The 13,522-nt window shown below is 35.1% G+C and overlaps 1 long non-coding RNA gene and 1 pseudogene across 1 annotated transcript; one reads left to right on the forward strand and one right to left on the reverse strand.

The window, feature by feature from the left end:
• The first annotated feature begins 604 nt into the window (after window positions 1–604).
• LOC149533262 (pentatricopeptide repeat-containing protein At2g39620-like) lies at window positions 605–4,002 on the forward strand (annotated as a pseudogene).
• An 859-nt stretch (window positions 4,003–4,861) lies between these two features.
• On the reverse strand, window positions 4,862–9,937 carry LOC149533263 (uncharacterized). The gene is made up of 3 exons (XR_016356805.1): window positions 5,419–9,937; window positions 5,250–5,306; window positions 4,862–5,124 (listed from the first exon to the last, which is right to left on the reverse strand). It is a non-coding gene; the product is annotated as an uncharacterized LOC149533263 (long non-coding RNA).
• Between the last annotated feature and the right edge of the window lie 3,585 nt (window positions 9,938–13,522).

Raw genomic sequence — 13,522 nt, forward strand, 5'->3', positions numbered from 1 at the left:
TTGATTATTACAAGTAAAAAATTTGATCCCATAGAAATGGACCACTCGATTGTTCATAATGATGACAATTTCTTTGAAATGTTTAATGAAGAGATTAGTACAAGTTAATCAAATAACCCAATAGCACTATAATTAAACATTCACAAATTTGACTCTTTAAATAAAGAAAAAGAAGATATCCATAAAAAAAGTTATCTTGATATCCAACTTGTCTCTCTCAAAATTACAATAGTAGTATCAAAACAAGCTTTGATGGAAGATGCAATCGAAATTCGAAAAGATATTACCCTTATTTGCATTGTTTGTTGTTGATGAATTTAACTATGTGAGAAATCACTATCAAAGGAACTTATCTTCCATTAAGATGATGGATTTCATTGGGATTGTATGTATTTTTTTATATTGGAAAAAAATGCAAGAATACAAATAGATACAAATGAGCACAAGAAGAGGTGCCAATGGAAAGATCCAGAAGACACTAAAACAACAGTGATACTATCTTGCTATTGACAACCATATTAAAAACATAATATACTAAGGCAATTTAACATCCAGCTTTACATAAAGAAACTTTATCTTATACAATATGAAGAAAGTCACAAATTTAAGAGCAATCTAAATGTTATTTACTGGATAGCTGATTTTCTTAAAATTTACAGAGAGTTGCTCAGAGTAAGGGGTACAATCACAATTATTGAAGCTGTGTAACTTATTAGAGATAATAACTTCCATTTGTTCAATATAACTTGGCATTTCCTTGGTCATCTTCGGGAATGGCGATTTCCTTCTTACTGGTTAATCTTCTAAATACATCAACTTTTGAAATTTGGCGTCTTCAGATGATCTCACAGTTATTTCGAAGCTCTCAGCAGTACCGTCGAGAGACAATCTGACGATGTCTTCAATTTCGATTTTAAATTCGCTTTGAGTGCCTACAGACGTCGGCATGATGTTACTTTGATGCTCGAAGACACCAGGAGCCAGATGAGTGAAATTACTGGTTCATGATTGCTTATAGACTAGATAAAACCACATATGTTCTACAATCCAATTGCAAGCATAAAATGGCAACGCCATCCACTACTCAGCTCAATCTCACAGCATTATGTAGGGACGGCCTCTTAAAAGAAGCGTTGCACATTCTACTTACGACACGCAACCCTCCTGAAGACTACTCTACATATCTTCAATTACTGCAAACCTGCACTATCAAAAACGCGTTTTCAGAAGCGAAAAGAGTCCACTCTTTCATCGCTCACAGACCATCTGCATTTGTTACACGCATATCTTTTCAGAATAAGCTTATTTACATGTATGTCAAGTGCGGAAGTCTGATTGATGCCCGTAAAGTGTTTGACCAAATGAAAGGTCGAGATAGCGTCTCATGGAATACAATTATCGCAGCGTACAGAAAGCATGGGTTTCCTCACGAGGTAGTTACCCTGTTTCACCAAATGCAGCGTACAGGTCTCCAACCTGATAAGTATACATTTGCCAGCGTACTTTCAGCTTGTGCCAAAATGAGAGCTTTGGAACAGGGCAAGAACATCCATCATAGAATAACAGAAGGGGGAATTTTTACAGATATGGTTGCCAATGCCCTGGTAGATATGTACGCAAAATGTGGAAGCATAGACAAGGCACGTGCACTGTTTGACAAGATGCCTCAAAGAGATATTGTCTCGTGGAATGCATTGATTGCTGGTTACACACATAATGGATTTATCGCAAAGTCTTTAGAAGCTTTCAAGCAAATGCAAGCGGCAGGTGTAAAGCCAGATTCCACAACCTTTGCGAGCATCCTCCCTGCCTGTACCAAAATGAGGTCTTTGGAACAGGGTATGGACATTCATCAAAGCATAAAGGATAGAGGGATTTTGTCAAATGTTGTAGTCGCAAGTGCCCTGATAGACATGTATGCAAAATGTGGAAGCGTCGACAAGGCACGTGCTGTGTTTGACAAAATGCCTCAAAGAGATGCCATTTCATGGACAGCAATGATTGCAGGATATGCACAAAACGGATTTGTTGAAAAGGCTTTAGAAACTTTCAATCAAATGCAATTGGCAGGTGTAAAGCCAGACTCCACAACCTTTGCCACCATCCTTCCAGTGTGTGCTAAAATGGGAGCCTTGAAACAAGGTATAGACATCCATCAAAGCATAAAGGATAGAAGCATTTCATCCAATGTTGTACTTGCAAGTGCTTTAGTAGACATGTATGCTAAATGTGGAAGCATAGACAAGTCACGTGAACTGTTTGACACGATGCGTCAAAGAGATGTTATCTCATGGAATGCTGTAATTGGAGGATATGCACAAAATGGGTTTGTTGAAAAGGCTTTAGAAACTTTTAAACAAATGCAACTGGCAGGTGTAAAGCCAGACTCCACAACTTTTGCCAGCATCCTTCCAGCCTGTGCCAAAATAGGAGCCTTGGAAAAGGGTATGGACATCCATCAAAATATAAAAGATAGAGGAATTTCTTCAAATGTTGTAGTTGCAACTGCCCTAGTAGACATGTACGCAAAATGCGGAAGCATAGACAAGGCATGGGAATTGTTTGACAAAATGGATCAAAGAGATGTCATCTCATGGAATGCCATGATTGTAGGATATGCACAAAATGGATTTTTTGAAAAGGCTCTAGAGATTTTTAAGGAAATGCAATTGACAGATGTAAAATCAGACTCCACAACCTTTGCCAGCATTCTTCATGCTTGTGCGAAAATGGGAGCATTGGAACAAGGTATGGACATCCATCAAATCATAATAGAAGGGGGGTTTCTGTTAGAGATTATAGTTGCAAATGCTCTGGTAGACATGTATTCAAAATGTGGAAGCATATACAAGGCATGTGAAATTTTTGACAGAATGCCTCAAAGAGATATCATTTCATGGAATGCAATGATTTCAGGGTATGCACAAAATGGGTTTGCTGAAAAAGCTTTAGAAACTTTCAAGCAAATGCATTTGTCTGGTGTGAAACACATTTCCTCCACATTTGCTAGTGTACTCCCTGCTTGTGCCAAAATAGGAGCTTTGGAACAGGGTATAGACATTCATCAAAGCATAGTGGAAGGGGGCTTTTTGTCAGATATTACAGTTGGAAATGCTTTGGTAGACATGTATGCAAAATGTGGAAGCATAGACAAGGCACAGGAACTATTTGATAAAATGCCACAAAGAGATGTTATCTCATGGAATGCAATGATTGCAGGATATGCACAAAATGGGTTTTGCGAGGATGCTCTCAAAGTCTTTAAAGTAATGAAGGACTTTGGAACATATCCCGACTGTGTAAGCTTTGCCTGTGTTCTAAGCGCATGCAGCCATGCAGGTTTAGTGCATGAGGGCTGTATATACTTCAATCACATGAGTAACAACCCTTATTGCATGAAACCTACAGTTGATCATTATGTGTGCATGGTTGACCTTCTTGGCCGTGCTGGCTATCTTGAGGACACCCTAAACTTTATCATTAAGATGCCAGTTGAACCAGTGGTCGTTGTGTGGATGTGTTTTCTTGGTGCCTGTAGATCACATATAAATATAGGCTTAGGATTATTTACAGCAAGGTTGCTTTTTGATTTGGATCCCAAAAATGCTGTGACTTATGTTCTACTCTCAAACATCTATGCAGAAGTGGGCTGGTGGGATGAGGTTCAAATTGTAAGGAAATTAATGAAAGATAATGGGATTAAAAAGATTCCAGGATGTAGTTGGATTGAGGACCATAAAATTGTACATGCTTTTTTGTGTAGGAGAGAGATCACATCCACATACACATGAGATCCATGCAAAGCTTGAGAAATTTGCTTGGGGAATGAAGGCAGAAGGTTTTCCAAATTTAGGATGGTTAATGATGTGGAGGGGAGGAAAAATAATTATTTCTCTGCCACCATAGTTAACAGTTGGCAATTGCATTTGGTTTGTTATAAGTTGAAAATATCTTATGAGAATATAAGAACCTTCAAGTGTGCTGATTGCCACACTGCGATGATATTTATCTCCAAGATTGTTTTAAGATAAATAATTGTGAGAGATGCCAACCATTTCAATCTTTTTAAACAGGGGCAGTGTTCTTGCAGAGGGTATTGATGATGCTATAGAAGCAATCTGAAACATAGCCTTGCACTATAATATTGTGCACCATGTCATACCTGGAGCAATAATGATGGGCAAGGTTTTTTCTTTCAGTATGTATTTTTATTTTTTGTTTCAAGTTTTTGGTAATCTAAACCATAATGTTAGCTTTGTAAAATTAGATGCATAGGCTACAATGCAGATCACTTCTTAATCACATGCATAGACTGCAATGTAGATCATTCCTTAAATACACTTTTGGAGTATCTGTCACAGACATTTTTTGAATGAAATGCAAGACAAGGTGGAAAATGGGGAAAAGAGGAACGACTCAAGTAAATGGAAATATGCTTTGCAGCAGGGAATGGAAAAGAAGGGCTTGGGCTCACAATCCACTCTTGCCATTTTGTAGAATTATTTTGTTTCAATTGATTATATTATCTTTTGCGTATGTTAGGCAGATCATTTCAGAACAAATTACACATTCCGGATCAGATGTATACACTTATATAAAGTGCATGTAGATTTCATTTGTGATTGATATCTCTAGTGTTGTTCCACACTGTATGTTTGGTGAGACAGCAAATAGATACGCGATTCACATATTCTTAATTTGATTTGATGTCAATTGGTTCAGTTACAATTGCAAATAAGAGACACTAAGCGTTATAGTTCCTGCCATGTTCATTTTTTTTGGTTTTGATGAGATATTGAGACATGTTGAGAGCAGATGTAAATTCAGATTGGAATTTCTAATTGCAGAGAGAGCTGAAGAATTGAACAGAATGTAGCATCAGATATAATTACTTTTTTATTAATGTAAAAGCTAGCTAAGATTTGAGAAACAGCTTAACAACATTTATTGTTAGCAATAAAATCTACAGTGCATCATTAATAATAGTTTTACAAAGTTTTCTGTTGATATTTCTTGAATCTCTGTGGCTTTGACCATTCTTTGTTGTGGCCGAACAGCTGTAGAGACTGTTGAGTGTGCTGTGCAAGAAGACAAATTTGTCGCTATATTTTGTGGAACAACAATCTGCATAACATCATGCACAAGGTTTGTGTTCAGATTGTTTTTGTGACAAGTAAAGAGAACTTGAAGAGTTATACTGTGTGCAGCAGTTAAAATTTTGAGAAATAAAGCATAAATCAGAAGTGAACCTTCACAAATGTTGTGCATTTACTAATGCAAGGAACTGTTTATGGACCTGGAATTGCCTGTGATAGAAAAGGGTTATGTTGTTAGCTGGTTCAGAATAATGAATCAAAAATATGCATTTAATGGCATATTGAGCGGAGAAGAGATACGAAGTGAGAAGTTTTTGTGTACCTGTCAGACTGGCTGTATGAGTTGTGAGCAGTCGTCGGTTGCTGGTTGTGCGCACATTTTTTTGTGGCCACTGGTCCCTTTTGGAGCTTGTCCTCAAAGAGTGCTTTAGTGTTTTATGCGTCCAAAGCATTGAGTTTATGGTGTACATTATGTAGAAGAGCATTTATTGCATTTAAAATATTATAGATAATGCAAACGAAAGAGTAGCGAAAAGTAAGTGTATTGTTGCTTTGAACATTCGCAAGGCACCATATAGTTTAAGATGTATGTAACAATTACAAGTATTAAATACAGCGTGAGTTGAGTATTTGACTATACAAGTATTTGCATATTGCAGTGGAGGAAAACATCTTTGGAATACGAAAAAATGGAAGCATTTGGTCAGTGATAGATAGGTGCATGCCATTAAGAAAAGAGATTTTGAAAATTAAATTATATCAGATCATAGCAAAGTGTTTTATTTTTTTAATGAAATTGAAGGAAGCAACATAAAAGCATAGCAGGTTGAAATTTGAATGCTATAAGAAGAACAGCAAATAAAATACTGTAAGAATACTAGCATCTATATTCAAAGCGGTTACAATGACAACAATGACACAATCAAAAGTTTTGTAATAAATAGCGAATCTAGTTAGTAAAGAAAACTTTAAAAAGATCTAATTGCAAAATGTAAAGTTTAAACTTACTGAAGTAATATCCTCTCCATTTTCAGAAAAGCAAATTGCATGCAACAGGGCATCAAGAAGAGGTGTAGCAATCAAAAAGCTTGTGTTTTTTATTTTTTTAATGGAAATAAAGGAAATAACACAAAAGCATAATAGGTTGAAGTCTGAATAGTATTAGAAGAATACAGCATATTGTAAGACTACTTGCATCTATATTGAAAGCAGTTACAATTGTCAATCACAACAAGGGCAGTATTGAAAGTCTCCAATAAATATCAAATCCAGTTAGTAACAAAACTTTAAATTCAGCTATACAATGCCACAGGGTTTCATTTGTTAGTAAAAAGATCTAACTGCAAATATGTAAATTTTAAACTTACTGAAGTAACATCCTCTCCATTTTCAGAAAAGCACATTGCATGTAACAGGGTATCAAAAACAGGTGTAGCAATCAAAAAGCTTTAAAAACAGTAGCAAACAAGGACTAAAATGATATAGTGGAAAGATAATTACTTCCTTGCAGTATCATGCTAGTTAAGAATATTGTTAGTGTATCTTGTATTCCTTTTTCTACATTCTATTTTTTCTATCATAACATTATTCTTATGTCTTGTCCACTAGTCATCATACTTTACAATATATTTATATGTAACTCCTAACCTACATATTATGTTCCAGCTTCTAAGCTCTACAAACTTGATGCGACAAAATACAACATGCTCTACAGAAGTCTGTATGACTGCTGTTGACTTCTTTTACCATGATTAATATAAGTAAATGTGGATGATTTACTGAAAGGAATTCCCTGTCTGGGGTTTCAATTCAAGATGTTTTTCATTTGAGAGGCATCGGCGGATTGGCTTGGAAAATGGATTGTGTATTTGTTGCAGTGGAAGTGTTCTCTTTAGTTTTTCTGCTCAATGCGTTTATGGTCAAGTGTTGTTAGTTGTTACAAATGGTTGATAGGGCAATGTTTTGGTAGCTGGCTGTGCAATTTTGATGTTCTATTTTTTTTTTTGATTATTCTTTAAATATAATTAGATGGATATTTTGAACCGTGCTCATAATCTCTTTTGCATTTCTTCACATGTTTGAGAGTAAAATACTGGGTTGGGATAAGCTGTGTGAGCAGTAATAGCAGAAAGGAAGCCAGCATTTCTTCAAATTTGTGTGGATTGGAAGTTTGAGAGATTCTAAGGTAAACTGTGGATGCATTTGATCTGTTTTAGTTTTTGGCTGTTTTTAACGAATTCATTTTTCAATCTTAGAACAACATTCAATTCATTCTGGAGCCTAGCATTGTGAATTTAGTTAAATTTCAGGGTAGAGAAGATCTGGACACATGGTTCTGCCATTCTAAAAGCATAGTAACCATTAAAAAAATTGGGCAGAGCATTTCCAATTATAATATTTAGATTCAGATCTGGTAGTCTGAGATTTATTTGGCGGTACCTATTTTGGCAACCTGCTAAAATGATGCAGGGGCATCCTGCTCTCTGTGCCTTAATGGGAGCATTAAAACAGGGTATGAAGATTTTTAATGATGGAGAGGAGTCTCAGCTAATAGAGTGTGTATTTACAGTTTTTGATTTGTATTCAGCAAAAGGAGTTCTGTGTCATTAAAAAGTATATAAAGGAATCTTGGCAGAAAGTGTTCTTCTTTCTGATTATGGTAATAAGTGAAAATTTAAGTAGCAAGCAATACAAACCAGGTTTTGTAATTGAAAACAGTCAAATACAAATCAGAGATAATTTTAACAGTTTGCAGGTGGTCAGAGAGATGATATTTCCACGATGTACTACAGTATTTGGAGTCAGCTTTTTAACTAAACAGATTCCATAAAATATGACGAAAATATTGGATATTCTTGACCACTTGCACCTGTACATTTCCAATCTCTGATATTTCCACAATTAAAAAAGCCGTTTGCTGAACACTGCACTGACATATAGAGAAGTGTACTCCACAAACAGTGACAAATTAAAATCAAGCCCATAACTAGGACTTCATTGCCTAATTGACCTAAAAACAAACCTAAATTACTGTAACTACAAAATGCATACATATGACCCCTATCCAGAAAAAGAAGACCAGAGACGAGCATCCAGACAATTTAGCATAGAATTGACTCAAAGCTTTCAATCAAATATCAAATAACCCAGACAAAAAGCTGCAGAAACTTGTGCTGCCTTCAACATCCACAATACAAAGCAAAAAATCAGCCCAGTTTCTGTCAAGTGAAGGATAAGTTAAAAATCCTGACACAAGGTCTCAAATTCCAAGTTATCGGATTCATTTGTTTTATAGCCCTCCAAATAAAAATAAATCTCAATTTAAATCTTCAATATAAAGATAAAGATCACGGAAAAATGAGCAGTGCTATGGCAGGTGACCTTAGCAGCTACTTTCTACTTTTTACTTTAAATGTGAATTTTGTATTTGAACTTTTTAATATAAACATTTCTATTCTGTTCATTGCTACTGCTCAATAACAGTATGAGACTAATTTCCTGTGAAATACTTGTAAAAATCTCAACGAATAGAAGCTACGGTTCAGAGAATCTCTTTGGACACGAGGCATAGTAGTTAGGAAGTTAACTGTTACAAAGTGGGGAGATAAAAACGTCTGAATAAAAAGGGCAGGTCACTTCTCTGCAACTCAAAAATAAATTAGTAGATCGCTTGCTAATGTGTTAAGCTCTCAGCACTGCCTGTGTAGAGCTTGAGAACAATTTTGCAGTTTTTATCTCAAAACATCAAACACAACAAAATAATGGTGGAATGATATATATAAATATCTGATTTTGTTGTTCTATTTCTTCTATTGTTCATATCAACAATATAGATAAAAACCTAAAATACTTCAAAACCAGTTAAGTGCTGGCAAGACGAATAAATAACCTAGACAGCTAAGCTTTGAATAGGCCATACAACCACCAGCTTGATGGTGTATTAGCAAAAACTGTAAAATTAATAAGATGTCAAAGATCTTCCCCTTGTCTGAAGGAAGAGCCCAGAAAACCTAAAGAAAAGTTAACACAAATGACAAGATTGGAAAGGAGTACCACTATTTGACATTGATTGGTCCAATTGGGGGCTGGGAGGGCGAATGTATGCAAAAAAAACAAACAAACAGAGGAGTAATGGTATTCCTGAAAAACACATTAGACCGTGAATCAGACCGTAAAATAACCTCTTGAAGCCTCAAACCCTATAACCCAAAATATTTAACTAAAGAAAAAGGAATTTTTTTAATATAATTGTAGCGTTGTAATTGTTGCCACAGTTTTGTGGGATTGTGCTTCGTCTTGTTAATTAGAGGCTTGGGCATCGTCTGTTGGGTAAAAATACTTTTGTTGTTGAATGCAACTTCTGACGTGGGCTTAGCATTCAGAAGCCATGGAAAACATAAGTTTGGTGGTATGGTAAATTTTTTGTGCTAGGAAAATTTATAGGTAATTCAGTTAAAGAAGAAAATGTAAACAAGAGAATTTACTAATACAAGCTTTAAAGAACTTGGTTGTGGCTCTAGCTGAAGCATTTAATGGCATTTAAGAGTACTATTTCACAGTACTTTATCTATTCCACAACAATTTTTTGAAATTTAAGTTTTTAAAATTCCTTTTTCTCCTTGCCTTTTGCTCACAGCCAATTGGAGCACTGTTAACTAACATTTTTAAAAATTTATAGATACATAAATACCAAACTTTACAATAAATCAATAGACTTGGAAAAATCTTAAAGTTGATTGGTCAAATTTTTGGAACTAATTGCACCTAATAAATACAATCATATTCCTTCGTGGCAGGAACTAATAAACTATAACGATTTTTATTTGAAGAACTAATATACAATTGACTTCATGTTGTAATTAGTAAAATGCATAAGGTACTTGGAAAATTGGCATAATGCTATTGTCGACTGATGTTAGAGAGGATAACATTTGTAGATTTAAAAATAAAATCACAGATTATATTGCAATGTGCATGATGATATTTATAATTATGATACTAATGAGATGGGGTTTTGAAGATTGTTGGGAGAGAGCTATATGCAACATTTTGTATAATTGTTTGAAGTATTAGTAGGTTTAAAACAAGAAGAACTCAAAATAATTAGAGTTTAATGAATTTTAGGAAAATATAATGGAAGACATCCACTCGATTAAAAGAAATATTACAATTACAGAATCTAAGAATATTGCATTATAGCGTACAATAGTTCACAAACAACAGAGGTGGAAGTATTAATCTAAGACATCGATGCAGAAATCTTAAAACAAATAAGTGATCAAAATGTTGAGCAACTAGAGTGATTTTGATGGGAAGATGTAATTTTTCGTCAATGTGATAACTCCAACCATTCCAAAGGTCCTAGTCATTAGGGATTGGCTTCTAGCCCCTAATGATAACATTATCTTCTTTGTCTTTATGTTTTTTATATCAATACAAATAGTATGAATGAGAGAAACAACAAGAGCCAATTGAGTGTATTTGCCCTCTATCTAGCAAATCCATAGTGCTTTTGTCGGTAGGCTGAAATAAAATAGAAGTGTTATATGTTTGTAGGGCCAATTACATCCTTGATGCTAAGGAGAGCTATATGAACAAGTAGATCCACGGAAGTGGTGTGCAAAATGATTAATATGTTACTATGTACCTTTTAAAGGATGAAATCAGTATGATGGAGTAGAAGGCAGGTGTACCTCCAAAGGCGATGACCATGCCCCCAACAATAACAACACAACAGAAGTATAACAAGATGCAAATGGAAATAGCTCAATTTATTAACAAGAGATCTTCATATACACCACTGAATGCTGATTGATTACACAACTCACATGCAAAAGGATATGCAATATGCCAGGCTGTAAGGCCTTCTTGGTTACGTCCAATTACATTCAAGATTACAGACCCAACTCGCTATTCTCGAGCTCTACCTCCTTGATTATGAGTAACTCTAATCCCTTCTTTCCCCCAAGAATCAAGGTCTTAGATATATATCCATTAGGGGACACATGTCAGCTGTGAGTTCACAATCTCAAATAATAGGAAAAACATTATAAAATATAGGACTGACCCTCAATGAATTAATGACTAGATACATAATATATTACAATACATTATGCGGCCTCATGTATAGATCCACGCGTCAACCATTTTCCTAGATCCAAGAGCGTGTAAGCTAACTCCTAAATATACAAGCTTACCAAATTAAATGTCAAGCATCGTATGTAGAACAACATAGGAGATCAGCACTTGAGAAGATGAAACATAACTTCCACCAATTGTAACATTGAATTTTGCGCACTTAGGGTAATGTTCCATGATAGGTCCACAATATGAAACCAAACTCGTGGAATCTTGTTGTGGTTCCACAACACATGCCCCATTTTCAACTTCGAAGATGGGGATCCCATTCTTTTTTTTGATTGCCTTGTATCTTTTAGCTCCTTGATCAGTTAGATCACAGTCTCTTCTGAGAGACCTTGATGATTAAATGGCCCCAGGTCATGTCGGGTAGGTTTTTAGGTCATTGTTATTCATTTCATTTTGTGTTGAGTTCCCAGTTTTTGTCTTAAGTGTTTAGTTTTGCATCTTTCACTTTTCATTCCTAGAGCATGATGGTGACCCTTGGGATCCATTAGACCTAACATGGAATCATGATTTAGATCATAACCAAGTTAATTTGCTTTCCTTAGTTTGTTGTATTTAATAAAACACTGCTGATAATTGCAGTGCATGTGCAGATTCAACACAGGCATCTTCAAAATTTGAGGTTAAAGAACTAGGAGTTCAAGTGCATACCAATATTAAACTATAAGGAGGGCATAAATTATCAAAAGTATCAGAAATAAATACATAGAAGTGCTCCAACGCCCCATCTGAACAAAACCCAGAAATCGTTTTCAAATTTGAGAACTTTGATTTTTGGGTGTTTTGCACACCTTGGGACCTTATGAGGTCCCCAAGGTGCGTAGGTGTGCAATAGGTATAAAAGATGCACACATCCAAAGGTCCCCAAGGTATGCAAGGTGCATAAATGAGCCTAAATCATTAGAAAGGTTAGAAATAAATACACAAAAGTGGTCTAAGACCCCATTTGAGCAAAACATAGAAATCATTTTCAAATCTGGGAACTTTGAGTTTTGAGGTGTGCAAGGTACACGAGTGCACAATCTTGAAAGTCTTGAAGATGCATAAGTGCAAGGTCCCCAAGGTGAGCAAGTGCGCAAGTTTTGCAATTTTGAAGTCCTGGAGATGCACACATTAGTCCCTAAGGTCCCCAAGATTACCATGGCTTCCTCATCTTCCGCAATAGCTAAGATCACATCCAAACCCATAACTTTCAAGTTCTAAGGAGTACCCAAGAAGTCACACTTCATGGATTTGCACTCAAAAGTCATAAATATCAAATGTTGCTAGATGTTATACAAGAGAAGAATTGGATAAGATTGACGGTAATAAGGTCATGTCATCTATGTATGAAGATGTCCAGGATATGCAGGGAAGAAAACATGCCCAACTATTAGGATGCAATGGACCATGATTAATATTCTTATTAAATCTAACTTGGATAATATTATGACAAAAGAATATGTTTATATTAAGGCTGAGTCCTCATATTTTATTTGATAGTAAATCATGACTTCTCTATGATTTTGCATGTTTCTTCTTTTATGGATCTCACTTGTTCTTTTGGGATATTATATGCAGGTCAGGGTCTTGGATTACACTTGCATCAGATGGCTTTCTAATATCATGGTCTTAATTGAAGTTTTGGATGTAGATTAGTGATGGTAATCTCTGTGATAGTTTTTGGCTGGGCTCTGGGTCTTGTCTCTGGCAACAATCAATGAATTGTATTCATATGAGTTTTGGGCTCTTTGTAATTACTATATTCTCAATCTGGGAATCTCTAGGACAAGATTCATTAGTGTTGATTAATACTCTCTCTTGCTGCAGTATTTCTTCTTCTACATCCCTTTTTTGTATTAGGCAATGATCGGAGTTTTTCTTTTCTGGTTCTTTTCTCTGGGAGCTTTTTTGAACCAGTTATTATTAATATAAATATAATGTTTCGCCAAAATATATATATATATATATATATATATATTCTTATTAAATCTTATTTTTAAAATGATTGAATATCATAATGAATTGAATCAATTAAATATTGTTATAAATCAAAATGAATCTTATTATACTAAATTATAATAATGAATTGAATATTGGAATATTAATGGAATTATAAACATTTGCATTTTTTAATATGGTGTTATAATCATCACCAAAATAATCAGACCTTAAAACTGATTGAAGAACATGACATTTCAAGGACATTGTTTCACATTGTGATAAATGGCAAATCATGAAATGTGTGATGGAAAAAGGAAAGGAAGGTGTTGAACAGTCATACCACTCGGACGTGGCAACGG

Source organism: Cupressus sempervirens, chromosome 10 (genome assembly GCF_028749045.1).
Source record: "Cupressus sempervirens isolate cs-2001-9-10 chromosome 10, ASM2874904v1, whole genome shotgun sequence".
NCBI classification, from domain to species: Eukaryota; Viridiplantae; Streptophyta; class Pinopsida; order Cupressales; family Cupressaceae; genus Cupressus; species Cupressus sempervirens.